The sequence below is a fragment of the Corvus moneduloides genome, chromosome 20 (assembly GCF_009650955.1).
Source record: "Corvus moneduloides isolate bCorMon1 chromosome 20, bCorMon1.pri, whole genome shotgun sequence".
Classification (NCBI taxonomy): Eukaryota; Metazoa; Chordata; class Aves; order Passeriformes; family Corvidae; genus Corvus; species Corvus moneduloides.
The window spans coordinates 8,359,861-8,384,580 of NC_045495.1; the positions used below are offsets into that span (position 1 = coordinate 8,359,861).

General features: G+C 44.5%; 1 protein-coding gene and 1 long non-coding RNA gene across 6 annotated transcripts in view; one reads left to right on the plus strand and one right to left on the minus strand.

Moving 5' to 3' along the window:
* CASTOR2 (cytosolic arginine sensor for mTORC1 subunit 2) overlaps nt 1-24,720 on the minus strand; it is a 143,769-nt gene that overhangs the window by 87,249 nt on the left and 31,800 nt on the right. For 4 of the 5 annotated variants that reach the window (XM_032130075.1, XM_032130073.1, XM_032130076.1 and 1 more), the window contains exon 1: nt 14,937-15,119. The exons of the other annotated variant lie outside the window; for it this stretch is intronic. The gene's annotated coding sequence lies outside the window, so the exon portion shown is untranslated. Of the gene's footprint in view, nt 1-14,936; nt 15,120-24,720 lie in introns of those variants that run through there. 5 annotated transcript variants of the gene reach the window in all.
* On the plus strand, nt 20,503-23,745 carry LOC116454005. The gene is made up of 3 exons (XR_004243985.1): nt 20,503-20,541; nt 22,029-22,141; nt 23,014-23,745. It is a non-coding gene; the product is annotated as an uncharacterized LOC116454005 (long non-coding RNA).

Here is a 24,720-nt window from a genome sequence, read left to right on the forward strand (position 1 = left end):
TCATTTCACCCTCTTGGTCCTTCTAGGCAGGGATCCTAGAGGGACTCTTCATACTGAGCTGCCATTTCGGGAAGTATGTGTCAGCCCCTTCCCAGGGTGGGGAAGAGAGAATTACTAGCACTAATCTGAGCTGGCTGCCCGGCTAAGAGGCTGCTACCTCAGATACAACCACAGAGAATTCCATGCTTTAAATCCTGATTCTCATATTCATACCTCTGAGCCCATGTATCACGATGGGTAAAGGATCAGTGTAAGCTCAAAGCCAGGTAAAGCCTGTTATCATCACACATCCTCTTCTGGCATAGCTATCACAGTTACTAAATTTGTAGAGTTTTTTCAAACAAGATGAATTGTGTTGGGGAAAGGGGGCATGACAGAACTGTATCAGGAAAAACATCAGCATTTCAGTAACAGTTTCGGATTCCAACTATTAGAAATCAGTACTAATGTCATCTTAGTCAAACTAAAAAGCACCTAAATAGCAGTGGTCAGCCTATGTTTTAAAGAGGCATTTAAAGTCTACGGGAACCAATCCAATGCATTTATAATGCTCGGACAACCCTTCCACAAACAGAGGTAGCAAGAAACTAAGATAGTTTGAAGTGAGACCCTGAGGGAACAGACAACATCTATTTCCACTTGTCTTCGACTGGATAGGTATTTTGGAAGTTAAAGGAAATGCCATGCCCCTGGCAGATTTTAATACTTTAACTAGCAGATTTTCCCTTGCCTTTGCTTTAAAGCATAAATGAATCAAATGCAGCACCATTTAAAATACCACTTCTCTTGAAATTCTAATCCCCATTTAATTTTATGTCTCCCTGCATTACCCGTTTTTCCACAGAGAAGGGGAGAATGAGAAAAGGGAAGAAGAGATGCTTCAGTAACCAACAGAGTCCCTAAACATATTCTCTGGAAACAGCCAAAGACTGCAAAATGACCAGGCCTTATGAAGGTCCAGCAGGCTGTAATTATGTATTTATGTCCTGTCCTCACTAAGTGCTGTGCAGGCTAAGTATTCAAATAGATTGAGAAAATTAAAACAACAAAGTAACAGCTGTCAAAGATTTACAGAAAATTAAAATTGTGAAATCAGTCGCCAAGATTAAAAAAACTACAACCAAACTACACAATCTTCCTATTGTAAAGGTTTGGGGAAGAACAAATACTCTCATAACAATATAAGGCTGCATCATCAAAAGACATCTCCAAAGTATGAAAACTTAATGAGTAATGGTCTTGGATCTTCCTCTGTGTGCAGCTGTGTTGAGGCCCACCAAAACCAAATAAGGGCAATGCTGGGCAATGCCAACACCCCATCCCTCCATGCCTGGGAATGCTCTGACTTCATGTTTCCTTCCAGCCAGCAAGGAGGCAAGTGGACACAACAGAAAATAAGCTGTCAGATATTGCTTTTAATTTTCATCAATAAAAAAGTTGAAACGATCAGATGACTCAATAAAAGGAAGATAAGATACTTTGACACCTCTAGCACTGACACCTGCAGGCTTATGCCACACTGCCTGGGCTGAAAAGCTCCAAAGGGTATGTTCCCCTGCTGTGGAAAAATGCAACCAGCTCAGGCATCCAGGAGCTCAAGCATCCAACATCAACAGTGTCCAGCTTGGAAAGAAAATAAGTCAAAACTTCAGTAAGCTGAATCTATAATGTATATGGTTCTTTTGTCACCTCAGTTCTGTATTTTTTAACTGAATTACTTTAGCAATATAGGATTTCAGAATAACAGACCTGTGTAAAATGTAAGAATCTATAGATCTAAGGGAAAACACAGCCCTGTGAATTGAGGGATATGGATGAAGTATGTTAACAATCTGCTTCCACTGAAATCAGGATTTGAAGCACACTTTACAGCTACAGACCAGGGTTCTCATTCATTGACTGCATGAGTCCTTTCTGTCATTGTTATTTCAAAACCCTTCAAAGCATGATCATAGGACAAAAGCTTATTTATTGATTCCTCTGAGTGAATACCCTAAATTTTGTTTAATGCTTCATAAAGACTCCAGTGAAAAGTTTGTTTTACTGACAAACCACAATCAGAATAAATGACAAAACTTCAGGTGAGATGCAGTCCTGGACTTTGGGTAACGTAAGGCACAATGCAAAGTGCAAGCTCATAGCCTGATTCACCTGGTACAATTTTCCCATCTCCAGAGCCAGCAAATATCAGTGATTAGCAGCACAGAACGACAGAATAGTTTGGTTTGCAAGAGACCTTCACATCTCTCCTCTTTTAGTTTAAAACCAGTCCCTCTCATCCTATCCATATCTGACCATATAAAAAAATCCCTTATTTATAAGCCCCTTTAGGCACTGGAAAGGTCTCTAAGGTCTCTAAGACTCTAAGGCCTTCTCTTCTCCAGGTGAACACCCCCAGCTCTCCCAGCCTGGCTCCAGAGCAGAGGGACTCCAACCCTTGGAGCATCTCCATGACCTCCTCTGGACTCACTCCAACAACTCCACATCCCTCTGATGTTGGAGGCCCCGGACTTGGACACAGTACTCCAGGTACTCACAAGGGAGGAGGAGAATCCCCTCCCTCGACCTGCTAGCTACTCCTTTCTGGATTCAGCCTAGGATAAGGCTGGCTTTCTGGGCTGCATCAGCACATTGTTGGCTCATGCTCAGCTTTTCATCCACCCCAAGCCCTTCTCCACAGGGCTGCTCTCAGTGAGTTCTCCCTGTCTCACCATCAGAAAGCTTTGTCTTAAAAATATATTTAGGTCACAGAAAACACTTGAATACCCTAGAAAAACATACAAAACTAAGTAAAATGTTGAACTAAAACAATAACAGATGGAATAAGAACTAAAGAATGCAAATTTTTTAGCTAGGCTGTGAGTGGACCTGACAGGGAGGTGAAAAGACTCTTAGAAAGGCACAATTCCACCTGGCTTCTGTTTGCTGCTTTTCATAAGGAGACCTCAAAGTACTTTCTAAAAAAAGTGAGTATCAAAATCAGGTTATTGCATCTCATCTTTACAGGACAGAGCACAAAAGTAGATATTCACTCTGGCCTCACACAGCCCAGACAGGTCTTAACATTTAGTGCTCTTCCAGTAAGTTCTCCACTAGAATAAACAGTTTGTAACAGTTAAAGAATATTTTTAAACTGTGCTGAGGATAAAGGGAGCACAGCCTTCAGCAATATATGAACTTTGCTTTCAAACACACATTTGGCTTTTGTCACAGCACAAAACAACAGAAACAAAACCACCAGGTATTGCCTGCACACTCAACACAGTGAGAGAGCAGTGAGGAGAGAAAAGCACAGGCCCACAGGACAGCAGGATCACAGCACCTTGCCAGCTTCATCCACAGATCAATCCAAGCAGTAGCAGAAAAGCTGGCAAAGGAAATAATGACCTGAATAATAAGATTCAGTTCTGTACAGAGGAGAAATATGAGTAAGATTTTTCTAGCATAACTAGGCATCTGCACCTAATTTGGTCTGACATGGTGCACAGGTCTCCAGCAGGATCTCACTTTCAGTAACCAGAGCGTGCAGCAGCAGTTCCAGGAGGTTTCTGCAAACAACTGCTGCCTGTGCTTCTGTCCCAGATAGCACTTGGAGGATTTATAAGAAAACTGTCTGAAACCAGGGCTTGACTGTCAGGGGCAACAGACAGTGCAGGACAGCCTGGGAAAGATAGATCTCTTCTTTCAATATAGACAACTTCTGTTTTGCTGAGTCCAAGGCTTTACTGTCAAGCTTATGCTTGGAGACACAGTCTGCAGACTTTGTTGTGGCAGAAATTAATTGGCTAAGTCACCATTTTTTCCTACTGACATATATTAGTAAATAAACAACATGGGGCTTTTGAACAAGGAGTAAGGGGGTGAAAGCTGCTCAAAGAACAGAAAATTATCATAAATGACCCTCTGATCTTCAAAGCTCTTAGGAATCAAAAGGACGAGCAACAGGCAAGGTATTAAGAAATCCAGTGGTTATTGCACAAAGTTTCCTTCACTCAGTGCCAAGATTCAAATCTCACTGGAAGGTTAAAAGTTCAAAAGGCCTTCTCCACTGGGCTATGACAGTGTGCCCAGTTGCCAAGCTGAGAGTCTCCTTTGTTATTCCAGTGCATTATCATAGACAAGACCTCAGACTCCGGTATTGTCCATCTTAGTCCGAATCTCAAGTGTTTGCTATTATTCTTGATGCAGAATATCTCAATACACAATCCTGGTCTGTTTGGCCCCATCTTGATGCATCTTCTCCCACTGCTTAAGCTCTGCTGAGCAGCCCTTCTTTCCTCACCACCTTCCTGGTGGGGATGGGAAATTGCACAGATGATGGAGGCTGCTAAGGAGGTGAGCCGACACAAAGCTCAGATGCAACATCCTTGGGGCACGCACTATCTGTAAATCTCAGCAGGATCCTGTTCCATAATTAAACACATTTGATCTTGTGACAGTAAGAGAGATATCAAGTTGGAACATAACAATACAATGATTAAAATTCAGGTGTGGTACAAGTCACAGCAGTATGGCAGTGATGAATGTCACACCAGGGGTGTTCTGGAGGGATGAAGTAACTTATTTTCACATATCTGTACAATTAAAATTTCCTTAAGTAGTAACACAAAAACATAATTAAGTGCTTCTGTGTTAAACCACATCCTATTTTTCCCCTCTAAGTTTTTTCTAAAACCACTTACACAGAACTACATAAAGGTGTGCTGAAGACATCAACCAAGCTTCCTAATGCGGAATGACTGATTTCTCTGGTCATCAAGAATACACTTATACCTCAAAGAACTGAATAAATTCAAGAGAGGGACCTTACCATTCATTTGTTTGCCAGCAAGTACTTTGCCTTTTTTCTCCACTGGTAGAAGAAGCAGTTCCATTAATTGCAGAATGACCCTCTGACGTACAAAGCAGTCAAATTCTATCACATCAAATTGCCCAAAGAGCATTTTGCACCATAAACTACAATTTCACCCATGGATTCAGGTGCTGTTCCCTATGAATGTGGGGTCAAGAGTCTGGTCCATGATGGAGCAGTGACAAGAGTGATAGGAATGTCTATGCACTGCTGTCTCCTGCTGATCTGGCAAAATGACGTGAATGTTTTGGGAATGTGAATTTTTAATTTCTGTCTTCCCTATAACTATACTCCCCTATTTAACCTCAATAGAGGGTTCGGATGCCCAGGAGGCATTTGGAGAAATTTTCAGTGTATTCCTAGCAGCTGAAGCATGATCCAGGATCACACACCAAGGTGTTCCTCCAGTGATGTCACAGCTGCTGAGAGTGGCGAAGTGGCTCTGAGCCAGGGAGCTGCTTGCAGGCAGGTGGGCCAAGCCATGAGTCACTGAAGCTGCCTGGAATGGAAGAGGAGCAGCGACCTACTGAAGAAACTAAAGGTATTATTAAGATGAGAAGACTACTTGTTTTTTTTTGCTGTTCAATTGCTCAGCAACAAGTGAAGCAGGGAAGAGATGAACACTCTCTTGAAAAGACAGGACAAGGAAAATTTGAGAAAGAAGTGCTGACAGATCCCCTATTTTGGGCCTAGTTTTAAAGTGAAAGGCAGTTTTAATGGAAACACACTATGCTACTTGTTCCTTCCATGTAAGTTTTTGACCTGTTGCTTAATTTCTGTTAAATGTCAGAGTTGCAGATTTCAAAGGTACTAAATTCAAACAAGGTTCACTAAAATGGGTGCTAGATAGAAGAGGAAAGCCTGTTTGCTATAGCTATGGGGAAAAGGCCATAATGCGAGCACAAACCTTATTAGATAGCAAAGAATCACAGAATCACAGAATGAACTAGGTTGGAAAAGACCTTTTGAGATCATGAAGTCCAACCTATGACCTAACACCTCCTCATCAGCTAAACCATAGCACTGAGTGTCAGGTCCAGGCTTTTTTTAAACATGTCCAGAGATGGTGACTCCACCACCTCCCTGGGCAGACAATTCCAGTGCCCAATCACTCTTTCAGTGAAGAATTTTTTCCTGATGTCCAACCTAAACTTCCCCTGGTGCAGCTTAAGACTGTGTCTTCTCGTTCTGTCAGTGGTCGCCTGGGAGAAGAGACCAAGCCCCACCTGGCTGTGACCACCTTTCAGATAGAGTGATAAGGTCTCCCCTGAGCCTCCTTTTTTCCAGAAACAACCCCAGCTCTCTCAGCTGTTCTTCATAGGGCTTGTGTTCCAGGCCCTTCACCAGCCTTGCTGCCCTCCTCTGGATGCATTTGAGCATCTCAACATCCTTCCTGAACTGAGGGGCCCAGAACTGGACACAGCACTCAAGGTGCAGCCTCACCAGTGCCAAGTACAGAGGAAGAATGACTTCCCTGGTCCTCCTGGCCACACTGCTTTTGATACAGGCCAGGATGCCGTTGGCCTTCTTGGCCACCTGGGCACACTGCTGGCTCATGTTCAGTCGGCTGTCAATCAGTACCCCATGGTCCCTTTCTGCCTGGCACTCTGTTCCCAGCCTGTAGTGCTGCAGGGGGGTGTTGTGGCCAAAGTGCAGCACTAGGCACTTGGACTTGTTAAACTTCATGTTGTTGGACTCGGCCCACCTATCCAGCCTGTCTAGAATCCACAAGAGGCATGTCTCAACTACAGGAAACCTCAGAGCTCACACCATGCTAGACTCCAGAGAGTCTCACTGCAAGAGAAAGCAAAAGGAAACCAGCTTTACTAGTTTGGCTGCTCATTTTCAACAGAGAAATATAGCCTGGGCAGGCTTTGCAAGCCAGAATCCTGCCTGGTTTAGAAATCCCCATAAATCTGTGGTGTTTCTTTATATTAATTGCTTGAAGTGGCTCGAAAACCCAATAGTGAGTGTCACCAGCCAAGGGAAGAGCACATGGATGGCCATACTTGTGGGAGAGAGCTGTTCCAGAGCATGAGTTGGGGACCACCCTAGAAGGGAATCAGACCTGACCCAAACACAGCAGCCTACGTATCAGGAGCCCAGATGTCCATGTGAGAAAGAGATTGGCATGACTGAGGGGTGTCTCTTGCAAAGGTCATGGCTCGGCCAACCCTCCTGCCCTCCCAGGTTACAGCAGACCTTGCTTTGCTCCCAGAGCTCTTCATTCACTCTGGAAAAAGCTTTCCTCTGCTAAGAAGCAAGGGCACTCAAAGCCAGCTCTGTGATTTTGGAGGAAAGAAAGCAAGCCTGGGTATGAGTTTTTGAAAGTTGAGGACTGCCAAACTTTCATTAAAGCAGTCCTAAAGTTTTCAGTTACTTCAACATCTGCCTGTAAAAATAGAACATTTTTCTCAAAGTCAACAGTGGTCTGTTTTTATCTTCACTATCCTTTGATGTCTTTGCCCAGAGGGCTGGAAATGCTGCTTAGCAGCATCACCACAAAAGTGTAGCAGGACCTTCTGCATCAATAGCTGATGACTCAGGAATATGATATAATTCAGCCTTCACTTTCGGCTGTTTCTGTTAACCTGGATTTTCATCACACTACAAAATCTGTACAGAATGCTCAGTATCTTCTCCTTGGAAATGGCCATCTGTTAGCCCTGACACAGCTGAACTAATTTCAGGTTTCAGCATTGTGTATTAGCTGTAAGGCACCAAGCAAACAAGACTTGAGGAGAACCTCCCAGAAATCAGACTGGGGGATGGTACTTCTTAGTCATTGATGTACCGGGAAAATCAGCTTAGAGCTGCTGCTTCTGCCTCACTGATGGCAGGGCTTTTCCACAATTACTTGCCAGCCAGACAACTTCCACATTAAAATTCAGCAGCCAGACTTTCAAAGGTAGGCAGGGCTGATTACTGTGAGGTTTCCAAAGCACCCCCTGCTTCAAGAGAAGTGGAAAAGGAGTCAGGCACTTCAGTACCTCTGAAAACTCATATGAGTAACCAAAATGAACCGAGCTCCTTCGCACCTGGGTTGAAGTCTCACCCTGTAAGCATGGAGAACTTCTGTTTTCCATCCAAGGTGCTACCGTACCACGGGATCTCTTCCCCAGTAAGATGAGAAGGGACTTCACTGGAGCTGTTATAATTTCTAGACCCAGTGAATCACTGAGCAGAGGCAGTAGGAGAGGGAAACTTCTAAGCAATCCTTGCTTTCATGAAAGTTAAATACATTTGATAAACTTGGAGTAAACCACGGATCATACATATTGAGTTAATTGCATTCAGGCACAGCTCCACCTCTTTTCCAAACTGGTAGGAGGCAGAAGACACAACAAGTGAGATCAAAATGAGCTCATGGTGCCAAACGCTCTCCTGTTACACATGGAACAATGTCATCCTGCACTAATTTGTGCTATGCTTTCTTATTCATTCCTCTGCATCAGTTTCTGATATATTCAAGATGGACTAAATGGACATGCTAAATATAAGTATGAAGCTAACAGTTTTATTTTTAAATTTATTTCAAGACATGATTGAATCTAGTATTGTTACTTTTCCCTCAGCTCATGTTCGTGTTCATGCTCGTGCTCATGAGCAATTCCATTCCATAGCAGGCAAGACAGGTAAGGAAAATTTCACTCATCTTCCTAAGAAAATAATTTACTTCTGTCTCAGATAAACACCATTTACAACCTTCTGTGTCAATTCACATCTGCACCACTAGACAGATCAGTAAAACTAATGCAAGATTCAGAATTTTCCTGCTTTTACTAGTCTTGCAACCTTTGTATCCAATGAGCCATTTAGTAAAAGCTGGATTCCCAAGAAAGGGCACTCTCTCTGCACCACTTATGGGTAGTATTGCAAAGTCAAGCCTTTAGGAACTACGTGTACAATTGACCATGAGGAATCAGCCAAATCAGTCTCACTGGTTTATCCTGTTACTCTGCTGGCTTTGGAGAGGACAGAACTTATACAGTTTACAGCATACAAGGACTCTTTTCTAAGGTATTTGTTTAGAAAAATCCCACAATAAAAGGAGACATCAGAGACAAGGAACCTCAAAGGAAGAAGAGAAAACGTTTTTGCTTTGTAAGGGACATGCTTTACCCTTTGGATCACACAGGTGGTACAAGACCAATCTGCTTTGTCAACAGAGGCCAGCATTCTCTTTTACTACCTGACACAACAATGCAGATTTATTTCAGGCTTCATTTAGAGTGGCTTTATCTTTCCAGCTGTGTACCTCAGAGACAAATACAGTCTCACAGCAGTTTCACCAATGCTAGTCCTCCAAAGATGGCTTTTGAGGGCCAAAAGGAGACATTGTCCTGACTGATCTTTGTCCTACACACCCACAGATTTTGACATCAATTCCAAATAGACCAGAACCTCAAGTGTGGGAAAGCAACTGCACATACAGGTGCTGAGCTCTCTGGAACAAAGTCCTGTGGCTTTAGTGAGGAAAAAAAAAAGTCAAAAAAGGTATTATTCCATTTTAGATGCTTTAGTGTGTGAGAGAGCTCTTGTTCCCAAGAGGTAAATGTGAAGGGAAGCCTTGTTCCCTTGGGAAAAGGCCAGCTCCTCTACTCTAAGAAAACAGCCCCACAAAATAAGAATGCAGTGCTCGCTCCTGCATTCCTCCCTGACTTTATGTCTATGACTGGAAGGGCTTTTTTCTCTCAAGCACGGGGACAGGCAAATACTACATTCAATTTCTGCCTAGATAAAAACATGTCCAAGAAAGCTGGAGTGAAAACTGAAACAGCCACAGGAGTAGAAGTGTGTACGTAGGTGCTCGTGGTTGTTCAAACTGCCAGGACAAGCCTGGATCTTTACCTGCAAGTAACAGCAGAAATCTAATGGAAATGGCAGCACTGGGACTTGGGACTCCTCGATGCAGCTTATGGCTTCAACATGCATTCAATGCAGTATTTTGGGCTGTCTGCTGTTTTCCATCCATTTTTTCCAGTGAAAAATCCAAGTACAAAAAAAACCACATCAACATCTCAGGTACCTCTGAGCTTACCAGCTGTGGGGAAGCACTGTAAATTCACAGGCAAGTCTTTCACCCAGCAGCAGTAAATGAGCCAATTTATTTTATTTTTCAGATGATAATTGATGATATCACCAATAGAAATGGCAAAGCACTAAAATCATGGAGAAAAGCCAGAAAATATAAAATATATGTAATTTGAGTAACACATTATTGGTTCTGCTGCTACAACTCAGGTAGTAGTTTATGACAACCTAGCTAATCAAGACTTCAATTTAGCTCTCATGAAGTTTGCAATCATCCTTAAAGTTCAATAAAATGAAGTGCACTGAAGGCAAGGCATGGGGAAAGTGATAAGGAGAGAAGTGTTCAACAGTGGGCATATGAAAGCTCATGTACATGCTCTAAGTGTTCACATACCTGTCCCTCAAGATGCAACTTCTTTATGTTCATCTGTCATTTAACTGGAAGCTGTAGAATACCTCATTTCAAACACAAGCAGTTGCCAATGCATATTAATGAATATTAGCACTTACAGCATGCTACCATACTGTCAAAAAGGGTAGCTGTGCAACTTGCTGATTTCCATGATTTTGAAGCACAGAGGTAGGTGGGTTTATGCACATATTACTCAGATGTCCAAAGAGAAAGAACAACCAACCCATTATGTCCATCTGAGAAAGAAAAAACCAATCTGCTGTGGCAAAGACAAATCAGTTTTTAGGGATGCTGTGGAGACACTGTTGATTACAAATGCTGGATTCTGGCTTCAATTTGTGGGGTGGGAAGATTAAACGTGCTCTGCCATTTAATAAACTTTACACTGTGCTCTACTTTTCTCTGCCTCACTCTTTTATCAAAAGAATGAAGCCATTTATCAGATATTTCCAGGCATGCTTCAGATATTATTACCAACTTAAATAATATCAGTTGCCTCAGCTGCTAGAAAAAGAAATAAAAGGTGAGACATAGGTCAGAAGCCCACAGTTTGGACCAAATACTGTCACCAACTTAACTCCTGTTACAAACACAAAGGCAAGATTACACATAAGGGGTCATATTTTAAGCATCAGACAATTTCAACACGCAGAGAAGAAGCAAGAGAAGCATAGCCTTGGTGTATTATTAAACAAGAACCAAGTACAAAGATATCCAATTAATCACAGGGACTGTTGTCATTTTATTGTCTCTCATGTGTTCAGACCGCTTCCATCCCATCCCATCCCATCCCATCCCATCCCATCCCATCCCATCCCAACAACTTAAAAATTGCTGGCACAGAAGTGAGGTAGCAGCAGTGAAAGCAACGCTCCCCACTATGCTTCCACCAAATGGCAGCAATTTGCTGTTGTGCCATGCTATCAAATTTGTACAGTTTTCTGATTATCAAATGACTGCCTTGATGCTGATGTAGCTAAAAACAGATGAAGTTTTAATGTAATCACATGCCATTTAAAAAATAGGAAAAAAGCTCCTTTTAAATGAAGCAGCTCAGCTAGACTTCACAGGTGTGGCGAAGGGTCCTGAAGCATTACCCCACAACTCAAAACCAGGATGCCAGTTTCTGTGTGTATGTGGAGAAAACTGCTTCTTGTTTATATTCAACCGGAACCAAGTCTGGTTCAACAGCCCTAGTTCTTATCTCACACCAGAAAGGAAGAATTTACTGAAAGAGCAAGGAGGGGAGAGAGCAAACACTAGTATGTCCCCACAGAACAACTAACCCATTCCTGTGCTTGACCACCCATGAGCATTTCCATGTCCTCAGCACTGTTTTTATCATTTACCAAATAATTCCTTGAGGGAGTATTCAATTAGCAGTGAAGATTCTGGAAAAGTACTTGAAGATATTTCTTTCTTTTAAATGACCTGAAGGTCTCTGAAGAGGATGACTCTCTTGATGGAAGGAACAGATCTACATGAGCTGAAGTACTTCCCTAGGTAAGAGAAGACTGATGTGCAGGCCAACTCACAGCTGTATGTGCTGAAAAAAAAGCCTGCAGAGAGAATTATGCACTTGTGTGCAAAAAGCAGAGCAATGGGCAAAAAAAACAAACAAGAAGGAGAGAAGAGAAAATGGCAGTAGATGCAATAAGCGTTTACAAGTATATTCAATTATGGCTTTAAAATTTAACTATTGCATTTTTTAGTAGAAATTATAATGCTCTATTGTACCTCATTGTAGTGCCAGACTTAGCCTTCACACTGAGAATCACTGTCTTGTGCTCCCAATACATCCAACTGTCCACCTCTCAGCTTTCAAAAAAAGAGGAAAATAAGGCATATATTGTGGCATTTCTGAGGATACTGCTGCTTTGGAACAAAGACTATTCTATCACCAAGTGCTCACCTATACACTTTCTCCCTCAGGTATGCCAGGAGCAGGCAGTGCTCTCGAAAACTCCAGGTTTCCTGCTAGCCCCATCTTGCTCATATTTGACACGGAGCTGGCACACATGACAGTCCGAGCAGGGCAGTATCAAGGCAGTCTCCAAGTAAAAAGCCCTCTTACTTTTTACAGTGACAAAGGTTCACTGCCCTGCAAGATCAGAACTGCCCCACTCCTGGTTAACAACATGTTTTCTGCAGATCTGTGCTCTGGGTGAATTCAACAGGGAAAGTCCTGTCTGACACAAGAGACCGAAAGTTGGGAGTCTCTCCCTGTTCCCTATTGCAAACTCAATCAGAACAGTTCTTGCAGGTAACACAAAGGTAAGAAAGGATACTTTCTTAGTAACTTAATTGTGTACATGGAGAACAAGAATTTTGTCACCAACTTAAATGAGAAGAGGATTAGGCCATTGTGGAGGTGGGGTGTTGTATTTTAGGAATGGTATTCCCCAATTTAGTATTCCCACTGGAACACTTCAAACCATGCACTGCTTGCTCACACCTCCCCCCCAACCCTGCAGGGGGCTGGAGAGGAGAAATGGAGGCACAAAAGGTAAAGATCAGGGGCTAAGATAAGAAAAAATTCCTGAAAACAGTAGTGAAGTAAGGAAATGAACAGTAACAGCAGCAACATTAATAACAGGGTACCAGGGAGGCAAATGCTTCCCCCTGTGATTTGGTCACCACACAGAGCCCAGCAATACCTGACTTCTGCCAGACCCCCCAGGGGACCCCTCCCGCCTCCCCTGCAATGGTGAGGTGGTGTTAGAATAATCTCCATGTGCTGACCATGCCCCCACCTGGCTACTGCAAAAATTAACCCTGTCCTGGCCAGACCTGGGACGTGGGGGTAAATCAGAAGCAAAAGCTTGTGATTCAGTGGGCTGGAACAATCCCATCAAATAAGATCAATACAATACCAAGCTACCAGCCAGCCACACTCAACTCCCAAGCATCAAATCACCATGCATGATTTAACACTACTGCAAGTTTACACTGGCTGATTTGCTACTCTAAGAATAGCCATGAAGAAACAGTTAATTTCCCATAACATTTATGGCTATAATGAACTTCTCCCTCTCTCCATCCTGCCTAATTTCTTGCTATTAATTTATATTCCTTTGCCATGGAAATTCAGGCCAGTGTTTTCAACTTCACTGCTAGCAGCAGTCATCTACATCTGCTTGCAAGTCCTTCAGCAGCTTCCAAAGTGCTGAGCTACTGGTAATTCCTGTTGCAAGCAGCTGGAGCTGCAATGGCTCAGCACCTCTGTAGAAACAACCTGCTCAGTGTTGCAGTGCTAACATAGCAGTAATTTGAACATTCACATGTTAGAATTTTATTCCTGATTTCAAACATTCCAGTAGATAAAGCCACACAGCACAAAGCCACTGCAACCCAGCCATGGGTGGCCAGGGATCCCCGTGGTTATCAACATTCCCAAATAACCTCCTGCGTAGAATGGAACAGAGGAACAGCTTCACTGTGTTCATGTCCCTGACATCCCAGGGCTCATCATAAGCATGATTTAACTGTAGCATTATTCTAAATGGTGCAACAAATCTCCCTGTAACTGACACGGAGATCTTACTTTACAGAGAAAAAGGTTGCTTAACAAGCCCTTCCCTCCACCCCCAACCATCGCCGAGTATTGAATTCAGTTTTTTCCTACATCTCAAATGTGGAAATCAAGCCTAAGTTACTAAGTAAGCAGAAAACTTCAAGGTATTGCATATCCCCCTCCAAATTTCCTCTCTGCTCTGCACAGGCCCAGAAGACAGTTTTGCTTAAAGCAGTAGCCTCAAACAAAACATATTCCTAAAATCCACCTTACTCTAATTACAGCTACAGCAGACACACAGCAGTTGGGTCTTTTGAGGTGACAAGAATCTGGGGATTGTGTAGCATCCCCAAGCCTGAAATACAGTGTGTTTATATGGTCATCAGAACTGAAATACCTTAATTCTCTGAACTGCCCCTGATGCACTTACCTTTACAAGACTCAAGGAAGATACTTCCCCTGACATGTTTTACAGATCAAAATTGAGAATTCAAAGCTGCCTGCAGTATTATTCTAGGTTTTCTTGTGTGATCTTAGGCCAGTCTCTGCTCTGTGAGCTCCCTTTCACATCTGCCTCAGAAAAAAGTTTGAGAAGGACTGGCATTGTGACACTGCCAAAAAGCACAGAAGCTCTGGTGCAAACTGCAGGCTGAGCCTTGTCAAGGATGGGTTCACCAAAGTGGAGTACAATCACTAGGAAACAATCAGAAGATGCTGAAGTTTAATTAAAAGAAAAGGCAGAGAGATCACACTGCAGAGAAGCATGTATGTCCTGCTGGGCTCAGCCCATGCTAACAGCCCGTCAGCCTGTTCTTTTCAAGTGAGGAATTGCAGAGGAAATGAGGAAAGCAGCGAGGACCAATTCAGTCAAACCAGAGAATAATTCTTATCATCACTCAAAAGTCCAACTTATGCAAAAAAACCCACATGGTAACACAGTAACCCTTCCCCCAAGCCTGCAACTCAGACTGTGGAGCAGAACTGAACCCGTTGACAGTGTTCACCCTTCTGCCCTCCCCGCTTGCAAGGAGTCAGAGTGAAAACTGAGTACCTGAAGCCCATTAGTGAAAGAATTAAAGCAAGAGCCCAGATCTTGATAACCAAGTCCTTCCCCACATGCTCACCTTTCACAGCTAAAGTCACTGGTTTAAGGAACAAGACTGCCAAAAGCATGAAAATCCAGGTTAGGCACTATCATGCATAGAAAAGAGAGTAGCTGCGTTTCCATGGGGATAGCGGCGAGCGCATACTGAGCTGCTGTAGATAAGGTAGCACGCACAAGGAGCACACTAACGTCCTGGACAGCACCAGAGCCACCACACCTAAAATCCTGGACAGCCACACAGTGACAGACGGCAGATCTCCATTCAGGCTGTAATGTCGAGACAGGATTTTCCGCAGAGCAGGAGCTGGTGGAGAAGGTTCTTGCTAGTTCATGTCTTCAGATCAGACAAGCAGTGCTTTAACTCCTCCCCGGATTTACTGGTTATAGAAATCCCGGTGGAGGACGCCTGCCACATCTAAGAAGCACAAGTCCCCTGACTCCTCCCTCTCAGAGTGCCAGAAAGAATCATTTGGGCTCACAACTTGCATGTTGGGAAGAAAGGTAAATCACAGGGGCTGACAGGGGGACCTAGTGCAGGGTCTTGTGGGACACACAGAGAAGAACCCAGGGCTGTGCAGGAAAGGGAGATGTAGCAGGGGACCAAGCACTCCTTGTAGAGGACTCTGCAGTGCAAAGCACTGTTTTTTGGCTAAGCCCTCCACACTAAGCTGGGGGCAGACCCCAGATCAACCCGACACCTACAGAACCAGCAGGCAAGCCTCCCATTTGGGAACTGTGCACTACAGAGCTGAAAGGTCCTAAAGCAATAAAAACCAAGTTTCTTGCTGACCATAAAGCCTGACAGGGCTGCAGGGCAGCAGCCATCTCCCAGCAACAGTCAGCATGACAGGAGCATCCCCAGAGCAGTCATTAAAATCTTCTGGACTATATTAGACCTCAGGTGTCTGTTTATGCTCAAAGTAGAATAAAGGACTGCAGTAAAATTAATAAAAATATAAAACTTCTCTACTAACTGAAATACTTAAAGGCCACTTCTGCACATGTTTATGTCAATACTTGGGCATGCTGAGAAGCATGGGGCGGGGACCAGGGGCTGGCTCCTTACACAGCTGCACAGTTGTGCTAACTCCTTTATGAAAGTGAATGAGCCATTTGCAGGCAACCCAAATGCACAGAGACAAAGAAAAAGCAGGAAACTATAGAGGGTTTGATAAAATTAAACTCCCCAATGAATTTCAATTATATTCCTTCAGCAACTTAATAAATGGCAAGCTTAAACTACTGGGAAAAACAACGTCATTTTACTGGCCATTGAAGTACATTTCTATGGCTTATGTAATTATAACCCCATGGCAAAGCTGCACCATTTGAAGTACTGTTTAAAAAAAGGAAACAAATTAAAACCCGACCAATTACTGCATGCCAGCCCAAAGATTTCAGTACAAAGCTCTATGCTGGCAAATAGCCTGCAATCACCAGAGCAGGGAATAATTTGTGTCTGTTGCTGCCAGGGAAAAATGGGGCTCCAAATGCCGACACCTCGCCCTCCCCCCCTTCCCCCCCCTTCCCCAACAACAATGCAGCATCATGCACCAGGCCTTTCACCAGCCTGTTTCCCATCACTTCCTGACACTCAGCAATTCAGGACATGCACTGTACGTGAAAGGATTTTACAAATAGATCTTCACATCTCCCTGAAGCAAACAGGTGTAAATTGTCCTTAACTTCATCACTTTCATCTTCACACATGAAAACAGGCATAAAACCTACTTCCAGAGACCAGATCAGAGTCAGGTTTAACATTATTCTAGATGCCACATCTGAGCTCAACTCAGACATCCCACCCCTTCACTCTCATATCTGCTCCACAGAGTACAATGCTCTTACCATGATGCTGCACTCCGACCACTGGAAATGGAAATGGGAAGCGGCTATCAAGTAAATTCAAGAGCTCCTGAATTGGGACAGTGACCCATGGAAACAGAGTCATGAGACATTATTTTTTTGTCTATTTAAAAAACAAAGCAGGCTTTACTGCAGAATCAGAAGAGTGATAAATTGTTAAATGAATTCTGAAATTTATACCCTAAGGTCCAAAAGACTATTTCATCACTCAGTCCAGGTCTCTTTTAGTGCCAATATCACACTGGAGCTGGGTCTCAGGAGATGAAGGACGAAGGACTCTCAACAAGAAAAGTTCCCAAGACCATCTTCTGATGCTCCCCCAGACTGGACACCTAGCAGGTTCCTGTGAAACCAGCACATCCAGAATTTCTTGGAAACAGATGTGGGAAAACTACAGAACACATACAGGCACACAACAGGCAATTTAGGACCAGGAGTCAGGACAGTATCACCTACCCAGAACTGCCCAAGCATTCATCTGGGGGGAGGCTTTTCACTACGGCAGATCCCAATCCTCAGGGAAGCCCTCCTCACAAATTCTTGGTCATTTGCCAGGTAGTTCCTGCCACAGAAACCAGGTAAATACTTTTCTTCTTCTTCTTTTTTTTTTGTTTTGTTTTGTTTGTTTGTTTGTTTTGTTTCCATTTCTGGTGCACTTTCAGGGTGTTATCTAGTGGGTAACTCCAAACAACCTTTTGGTCAACTGAAGGCAAGCTCTACCCCAGCTAGCACCAGGCCTTTGCTGACACACAGCCAAGGCACCAGGCGGGTGTCAGCTGCAGAGCCAGCACTTACCCCTCTCCTCAGACTACAGCTGCTGAGCAGTATCGGCATAATTAGAAAGAAGGGGAAAACACACAAATAAATCTAAACGACCAGGGACAGCAGCAGCACTGCAAGAACCCTGTGCTGAAGGCAGCTGCCTTCTTGGCTTGGCTTACTGTTGATGCTCTAAGGCTGGAGGATCACAGCCTGGCAAAGTGTCCCACATGTATACAAAGCCATGACTTTACCACTAGCAACCTTCTTATCTAGCCAGACTCAGCAGGAAAGGGTAAAGATAAAAGCACATTTTTCCGCTTTGCAGATAGGAAAAGGAGTCAGAGAAATTAAGGCCAAAAATACCAATACTTGGCTTCAAGAAGGTTTTCACTGCCTAAAGAAGGGCTGTTGCTCTTGAAACCTGTGAAGCAGCTGTGGCAGCACTGAAACTAAACTGCAGAAACCAAGCCTCAGCTCAAAGACTAACCCAAGCTCTCCCCTTTACAACGTACTTGCGAGTCCTTGTTTATAACCTAAAGACAAAGCCCAGCTTGTTGCCACCACCATTTCTCCATTCAGTCCAGACAACTTCCTTGTGCCAAGGCGGCTGCTCCCTCCAAGAGGGCTGCACAGACACCTCCAATCTCTCACAGGTTTGTTTCCGCTAAGTACATCTACTCCTGAGGAAGTAAAAATTGAAAAAAAAAGAGAAAAAGCAGGAGTCCAAGTTCCCATCCCAGGGAATGCTAGAAGTGTCTCACTTTTTGCTGGTGGACACATCTTAGAGAGCAGCAGCAGAGGCTGGCACCACCCCCCAGGCTGCTGCTGGGAGCAGAGGGGATGTTACACTCCAGACTATGCCAGGGACTCTCCCTCCTGTGCTGGGAGAAATCATGGGCACGACAGAGCCACAGGCATCTCAGTGCTGCCCTTCCACCTCCAAATCAGTATTTAAAGTTACAATAGGGGAAAATGGCTCCTTTTTGGTAGAAAATTATTTATTTATGACAATAACCCAGCTGAGCCACAGAGGAAACACATAAGGAGAGCAATTTTTCCTACCTGTGTAGTGAATGAGCCATGTAATTCTTACGCCCCCCCCCCCCCCCCCCCAGATATGTTGTTACACATTTAAGCAATGTTGCTACAGTCAGTGATTATGTCTCAAAAACAGTATTTGTTTTTATTGGGGCACTTCTAAAAGCTGTACTCTAATACACTCTGATAGGAACACCATAAACTGCTCTGTGTTTCGATGCACACAGCCTGTTTTCCCCTTGCACAGTCTGCAGGCTCTGTGGTGCAGCAGATCAAAAGGCTCCACACTGCTTTGAAGGATTGTGCATTACGCATAACTGCTATAGACTGCTTGGTCTGGGAGACAGAGAACATAATACCCTAGCAAAGGGAAGGGATCATTTCTTAAAATTATCTAGATGGCACTCAGTCAGTTAGTCTGTATACCAAAAGAGACTTCCAGCCATCATTTGCGATGCATCTGTCTGCTTACACTTCACACCACCCCACTGTCACTGGTAATAAATACAACAGCACAGTAACTCAAGTTTTCTTGCAATTTGATCTATAAAAAAGCAGCTGGCTTCCTTTCCCTCTTCCAGCATTACTCTGGGTTTCCTGATGCTCTTGGAAATCTTACACAGTTTTCATCAAGCAAGTTGGCACTAGGTAGCTATAAACACCAATTCCAACCCTACCCCTCAAAATATTAATGTCAACATCTCTCACCTATCCTTCACTCTGCGCTGCAAAACAAATGATGAACATAAGCTTTCTTTACCTTCTTTGCAGTTTTTGGGAGCTACTAACCATAAAGTTAAGACACCACCTAGTTGTATACTCTGCTTAAATGTCTGGCTCTCATGGAGGGAGAGGATCATATTCAGTAGACCCTGAACATAGATTCGTCAGCTGAGGGTAGACTTCCCACTTGCAAGCAAAATAGGAGCAGGCCAACATGGAAAACTCTTGATCACAAACAGATCCTTATCCCCTTCTTCTCCTTCCCTGAAATGGTGCTTGTTAACCAGACAATTGAAGGCATCCCTTTTGGAAACCTCATCCTATATTTCAGCAGTTCTCTCTCAGTCTGTTGAGATGCATGGGATGCAAAAAACAGTGGTCGCATCTCAGCCCTACACCTTACTGCCAATCAGACTGGGAGACAGATTAAAAGCCAATGGGAAGCAGGATAGAAGAAAAGGAAAACCCTGCAGCAAGCAAGAGATGAGGGGTAGGATAACCTAAAGCCAACTCTAATTTTTGGAAGTAATGAAGAAAGCGTAGATTTCAGTACCCAAGTGCCTGGCTATGGCTCAGCTCTGACCCAGACCTTCATGCTCTCTGCAAATCTTAATGCTTACTTTGAAGGGGAAGAAAATCCCATCACAACTGCTAGAGTAAATGAACATGTCTCATTTTCCCAGATTTTGTCACACTTTTGTCTATTGCTGTGTAGTCTCCTTTTTCCAGCACCTTCAAATCTCCTTGGATTAAGCCCTTCCTCAGGAAGTTTGTCCTTGTTCTGGCCAGGATAGGGTCCATTTTTGCAGTAGCCAGGAGGGGGCATGGCCAGGACTCAAAGTTATTCTATACCATCCCATATCATTGCTGGGGTGTGTGGGGGGGGAAAAGAGTCTTGTGGCAGAGGAATCGGTTGTTTATTGTCTGGTTTTGGGGGTTTTCCACATGAATAATTTGCCTCTGTTGTACTCTGTGTATTGGTTTGGCACAGCCTGGTTTTGGGTAGCAGGGGGGCCACAAAGCTGTGAGAAGCTGCTGGAAGCAGGTGCATGTCCAGCAGAGCTGATGGCTCTGAAGATGGACATGCTGCTGGCCAGAACTGGGCCAATGAGAGAGGTTGGTAACATCTCTGTGATGACATATTTAAGAAGAATATCAAAACAAAGTCACAAGATCTTGGATTCTAGGCAGAGGAGGTGAGAACATGTGAGGAACAACAACATGGAGACACCAAGGTCAGTGCAGAAGGAGGGGGAGGAGGTGCTCCAGGCGCTGGAGCCGATTCCTCTGCAGGCCGTGGTGCAGCCCATGGTGGAGCAGCTGTGCCCTGCAGCCCCTGGGTCTACGTGGGATGCAGAGATCCACCCGCAGCCCCTGGGGGAGGTGCTTGTGCCAGAGCGGGGGGATGCCTGGAGGAGGCTGGGATCCAGTGGGAGACCTGGTGGAGAGAGAGGGCCCCGCTCCCAGGCTGGAGCAGCCTGGCCTTGGAGGGCTGCACCCCGTGGAAGAGAGACCCACGCTGCAGCAGTTTTGGGGGGCTGTGTGCCCGTGGGAGGGGCTCACGCTGCAGCAGTTTTGGGGGGCTGTGTGCCCGTGGGAGGGGCTCACGCTGCAGCAGTTTTGGGGGGCTGTGTGCCCGTGGGAGGGGCTCACGCTGCAGCAGTTTTGGGGGGCTGTGTGCCCGTGGGAGGGGCTCACGCTGCAGCAGTTTTGGGGGGCTGTGTGCCCGTGGGAGGGGCTCACGCTGCAGCAGTTTTGGGGGGCTGTGTGCCCGTGGGAGGGGCTCACGCTGCAGCAGTTTTGGGGGGCTGTGTGCCCGTGGGAGGGGCTCACGCTGCAGCAGTTTTGGGGGGCTGTGTGCCCGTGGGAGGGGCTCACGCTGCAGCAGTTTTGGGGGGCTGTGTGCCCGTGGGAGGGGCTCACGCTGCAGCAGTTTTGGGGGGCTGTGTGCCCGTGGGAGGGGCTCACGCTGCAGCAGTTTTGGGGGGCTGTGTGCCCGTGGGAGGGGCTCACGCTGCAGCAGTTTTGGGGGGCTGTGTGCCCGTGGGAGGGGCTCACGCTGCAGCAGGGCCCTGTGGCTGCTGCTCCTGAGAGCGGGCCCACGCTGGAGAAGTTCACGGAGAACTGTCTCCCGTGGGAGGGACCCTGCGGCCTCACAGGGGAAGGACTCCTCTCCCGGAGCAGCAGAAGGAAGTCTCGGTGATGAACTGACCAGACCCCCGTGCCCTGTCTCCCTGCGCTGTCGGGGGAAGGAGGGAAGGGCCGGGGGGGAAGGTGTTCCAAGGGCGTATTTTACTTCTCATTATCCTCCTCTGATTTAAGTTGAGCCTGTTTCACCCTTGAAGTGGTTTTCTCGGTCCTTATCTCGCTCATGAAGCGTTCGTTATTTTTTTTCCTTTTCCCTCCTCTGCCCAGCTGTGGCAGGGGAGGGTGAGCGAGCGGCTCTCGTGGGTGCCTGGTGCTGGGCCAGTGTCAAACCATGACACCTCTGTCACTAGTATTGTTGCTGTTACTATTCATTTTCTTATTGCTGTTTCCAGTAAATTGTTCTTATCTCAACCTGTGATCTTGACCTTTCATGCCTCCAATTCTCCTCTCCATTCAGTCACAGTGAAGAAGGGAGTGAGCGAGCCAGTGGCAGCATGGTTTGAAGAGTCTCAGTGGGAGCACTACATTGGGAAATACCATTCCTAAACCATGACAGTTTTATCCCATCTTCTAGACTAACATCAAGCCTATGGGAAGAGCCAAGGATCCTCCTTTCAAGTCTCCTAAGAGCTGGACCGTGCTAAGAAAACCTAGCTTTCCTCACCACACTCTGCATCATGTACTCTGGTAAGGAAAGGGCCAAGCACTGTGCTCTGGTCCAACCCCTTACATTGGAACACACCCCATGAAGGGAGCTCAGTCACTGTATGGCCCACACCCACCTTCTGGACCATGCCAGACTGCACTGGCAGGAAGAGTCAGGTACAAGTTGTTCTGCTTTGACCTCACTGTAGCTTTGACCTCACTTAAGTTCATCCATTGCCTTGTTTTAAAAAGTACAGAACTTCTGGTGTTGTTTTGGTGAAGAAATAGTTTCTTATTTATGGCATGTTTTTTCAGGGAAATGCATATTTAGGCTTCAGTATAACCTTAAAAGTAGGCTGAAAGTACATCAGGGAATGAGTTGAGCTAATGACTTGCTGTATTAGGTCTGGCTGAGATGGAGCTCATTTTCCCACAGCAGCCCTCATAGTGCTGTGCTTTCTTTGCACTGGGAGGTGGACAGGTCTTGATGACACAGCAGTGTTTTGGCTGCTGCTGAGCAGCACTGGCACAGCATCAGCACTGTCTCCTCAACAGTCCCCCCCAAGAAGGAGCTGTGGCTGGGCAAGATCCTGGAGGCGACACAACCAGGCCAGCTGACCCAAATGAACCAAAGGGATATTCCAGACCATATGACATTAGCTCAGATATAAGAGCTAAGTAAAGGAGGAGGAAGGGGGGGCACTGATTATTTAAGACATTTGTCTTTCCAAGCTACCACCACGTGTGCTGAAGCCCTGCTTCCCCGGAAGTGGCCAGAAAACGCTTGCTGATGCAAAGGAGGGAATAAAACTGATTTTACTCTTTGCTTGTGCACATGCAAACTTTCGCTTTAGTAAACTGCCTTATCTCAACCTATGAATTGTTTTCCACCTTATTTTCTCTCCCCTGTGCAGCTGGGAAGGCGAGCAATAGAGCGGCTAGATGGGTACTTTGTGTCAGCCAAGGTGAATCCACCACACTTGCTCAGATTCAGCCTTTGCTTTTTACACTGTTTACTGTGGGAATAAGCTGGTCCTACAGCACAAGTGAGGATCAAAGCATTTAACCTGTACACATCATCTCCTCCCTGCGGTTTGTGCACAAGTATTCTGGGATTTGCACATGGCTGTAATAAGAGGTAAGTCATCAATAACCTCTCCCTCTGTGATCCTCAAGGAATATTTACCCAACTGTCAGAAGAATGAGGCAAGACAGCATTGTCTTGTTCCTAGAACCAGCCCTTCTCTCAAGTGTTAGACACATTTGCTGAAAAACCAATTAGAGCATGTTAAAACACTTTACTTAATTAAAAATAATCCTCACAGTATCACAAAGGTAAAAGTAATTCAGTGTTTTGGTTAAACCCTGAAAATAGAATTGAAGCTTGTGAGGTCAGTCTGTGCATACCAAATAGTGCTTTATTTTTAAAGCATACTAATGGAGATTTGAATTGGCTTTTTGATTACACAATTTATCCTGTAGATAACTATGAAAAATTCATCTCGACACAGATAAAGGTCAGTGTAGAAAGCTTATTTTCATTGTTAAAAACTGGTATATCATAAATATCATCAATATTTTGAATTTCAATGAAAAAGACAAAAGCAGAAAAATTCAAATTTCTTCCATCCTCCAGGGCCTGTCTCTTCTCCAGCTTTACAAATAATACCTTTAGTAAACACCTGGCTCCTTGCATGAGCATGACAGAACAAATCCCCTGCCTTTTACAAAATGTGGGCGAACTGTTGATACGATCCAGCACTCCCCCAAACTCTCACTTGCAAGTTCTCCCCACAACACAAAGATGGTGGGCGATATTCACCCTCCAGCCAGCAGGAATAGCCTTCAGTATCCCACTGAAGCCTGACTGCAGATTGTCAGTGAGCTCTGTGGTTCTCTAACAGGTAGTTCACGAAGATCTGTTGGGCACATCAACTGCTAGGTATGAGAAGCTGAATGGAAAAGAGAAAAACCCCAACAAAACAAAAGAAAGAAGAAAAATATGAAAGGAAATTTGTAGTACGCCTTCTTTATTTAAAATTAAATGTGGTAGAATAAGCCATCACCACGACTTTTTCTAACTTAACTGCTTTTTTCTTTTGGTCTCCTTCATGAGGCTTTCAAAGAGAAAGCAACATACAGCTTAACTTTTCCAGGACTAGGCTTTAGTTCCAACTCTCTTAGGAAGACACATAAGAAGTTATTCATAGGAACAAAGCAGAAAAAAAAAAACCAAACCAAATTACTCATTTCTTGGCATTCAGATAATAGAAATGCTCCAGGGAGATAAAAACAAAACTTCAATTTTTCACCCATGTGCCCCTGTGTAAGAAGGTAAAGTCCACTGCTCTGGACAGCTTTTATTAATTTCATTTTTACTTTTACAGTTTGATGCCAAAACACATTTTTCTTGAAGAAATAAGCACTTGGATCACTAAAGCCAACATCATTTTTAGCACTGAATTCAACAAAAGCAAGATCTAGGCCATGGTGCTGAGCACATCTATGTCCAGTTATTTTGAGAACATAAATTAACACTGAAGCATCCATCTGGCATAGCAGATTGTTTGGTGTACTTTATCCCCTGCTAATTAATTGATTAGCTCTACTAGGTAACAAGA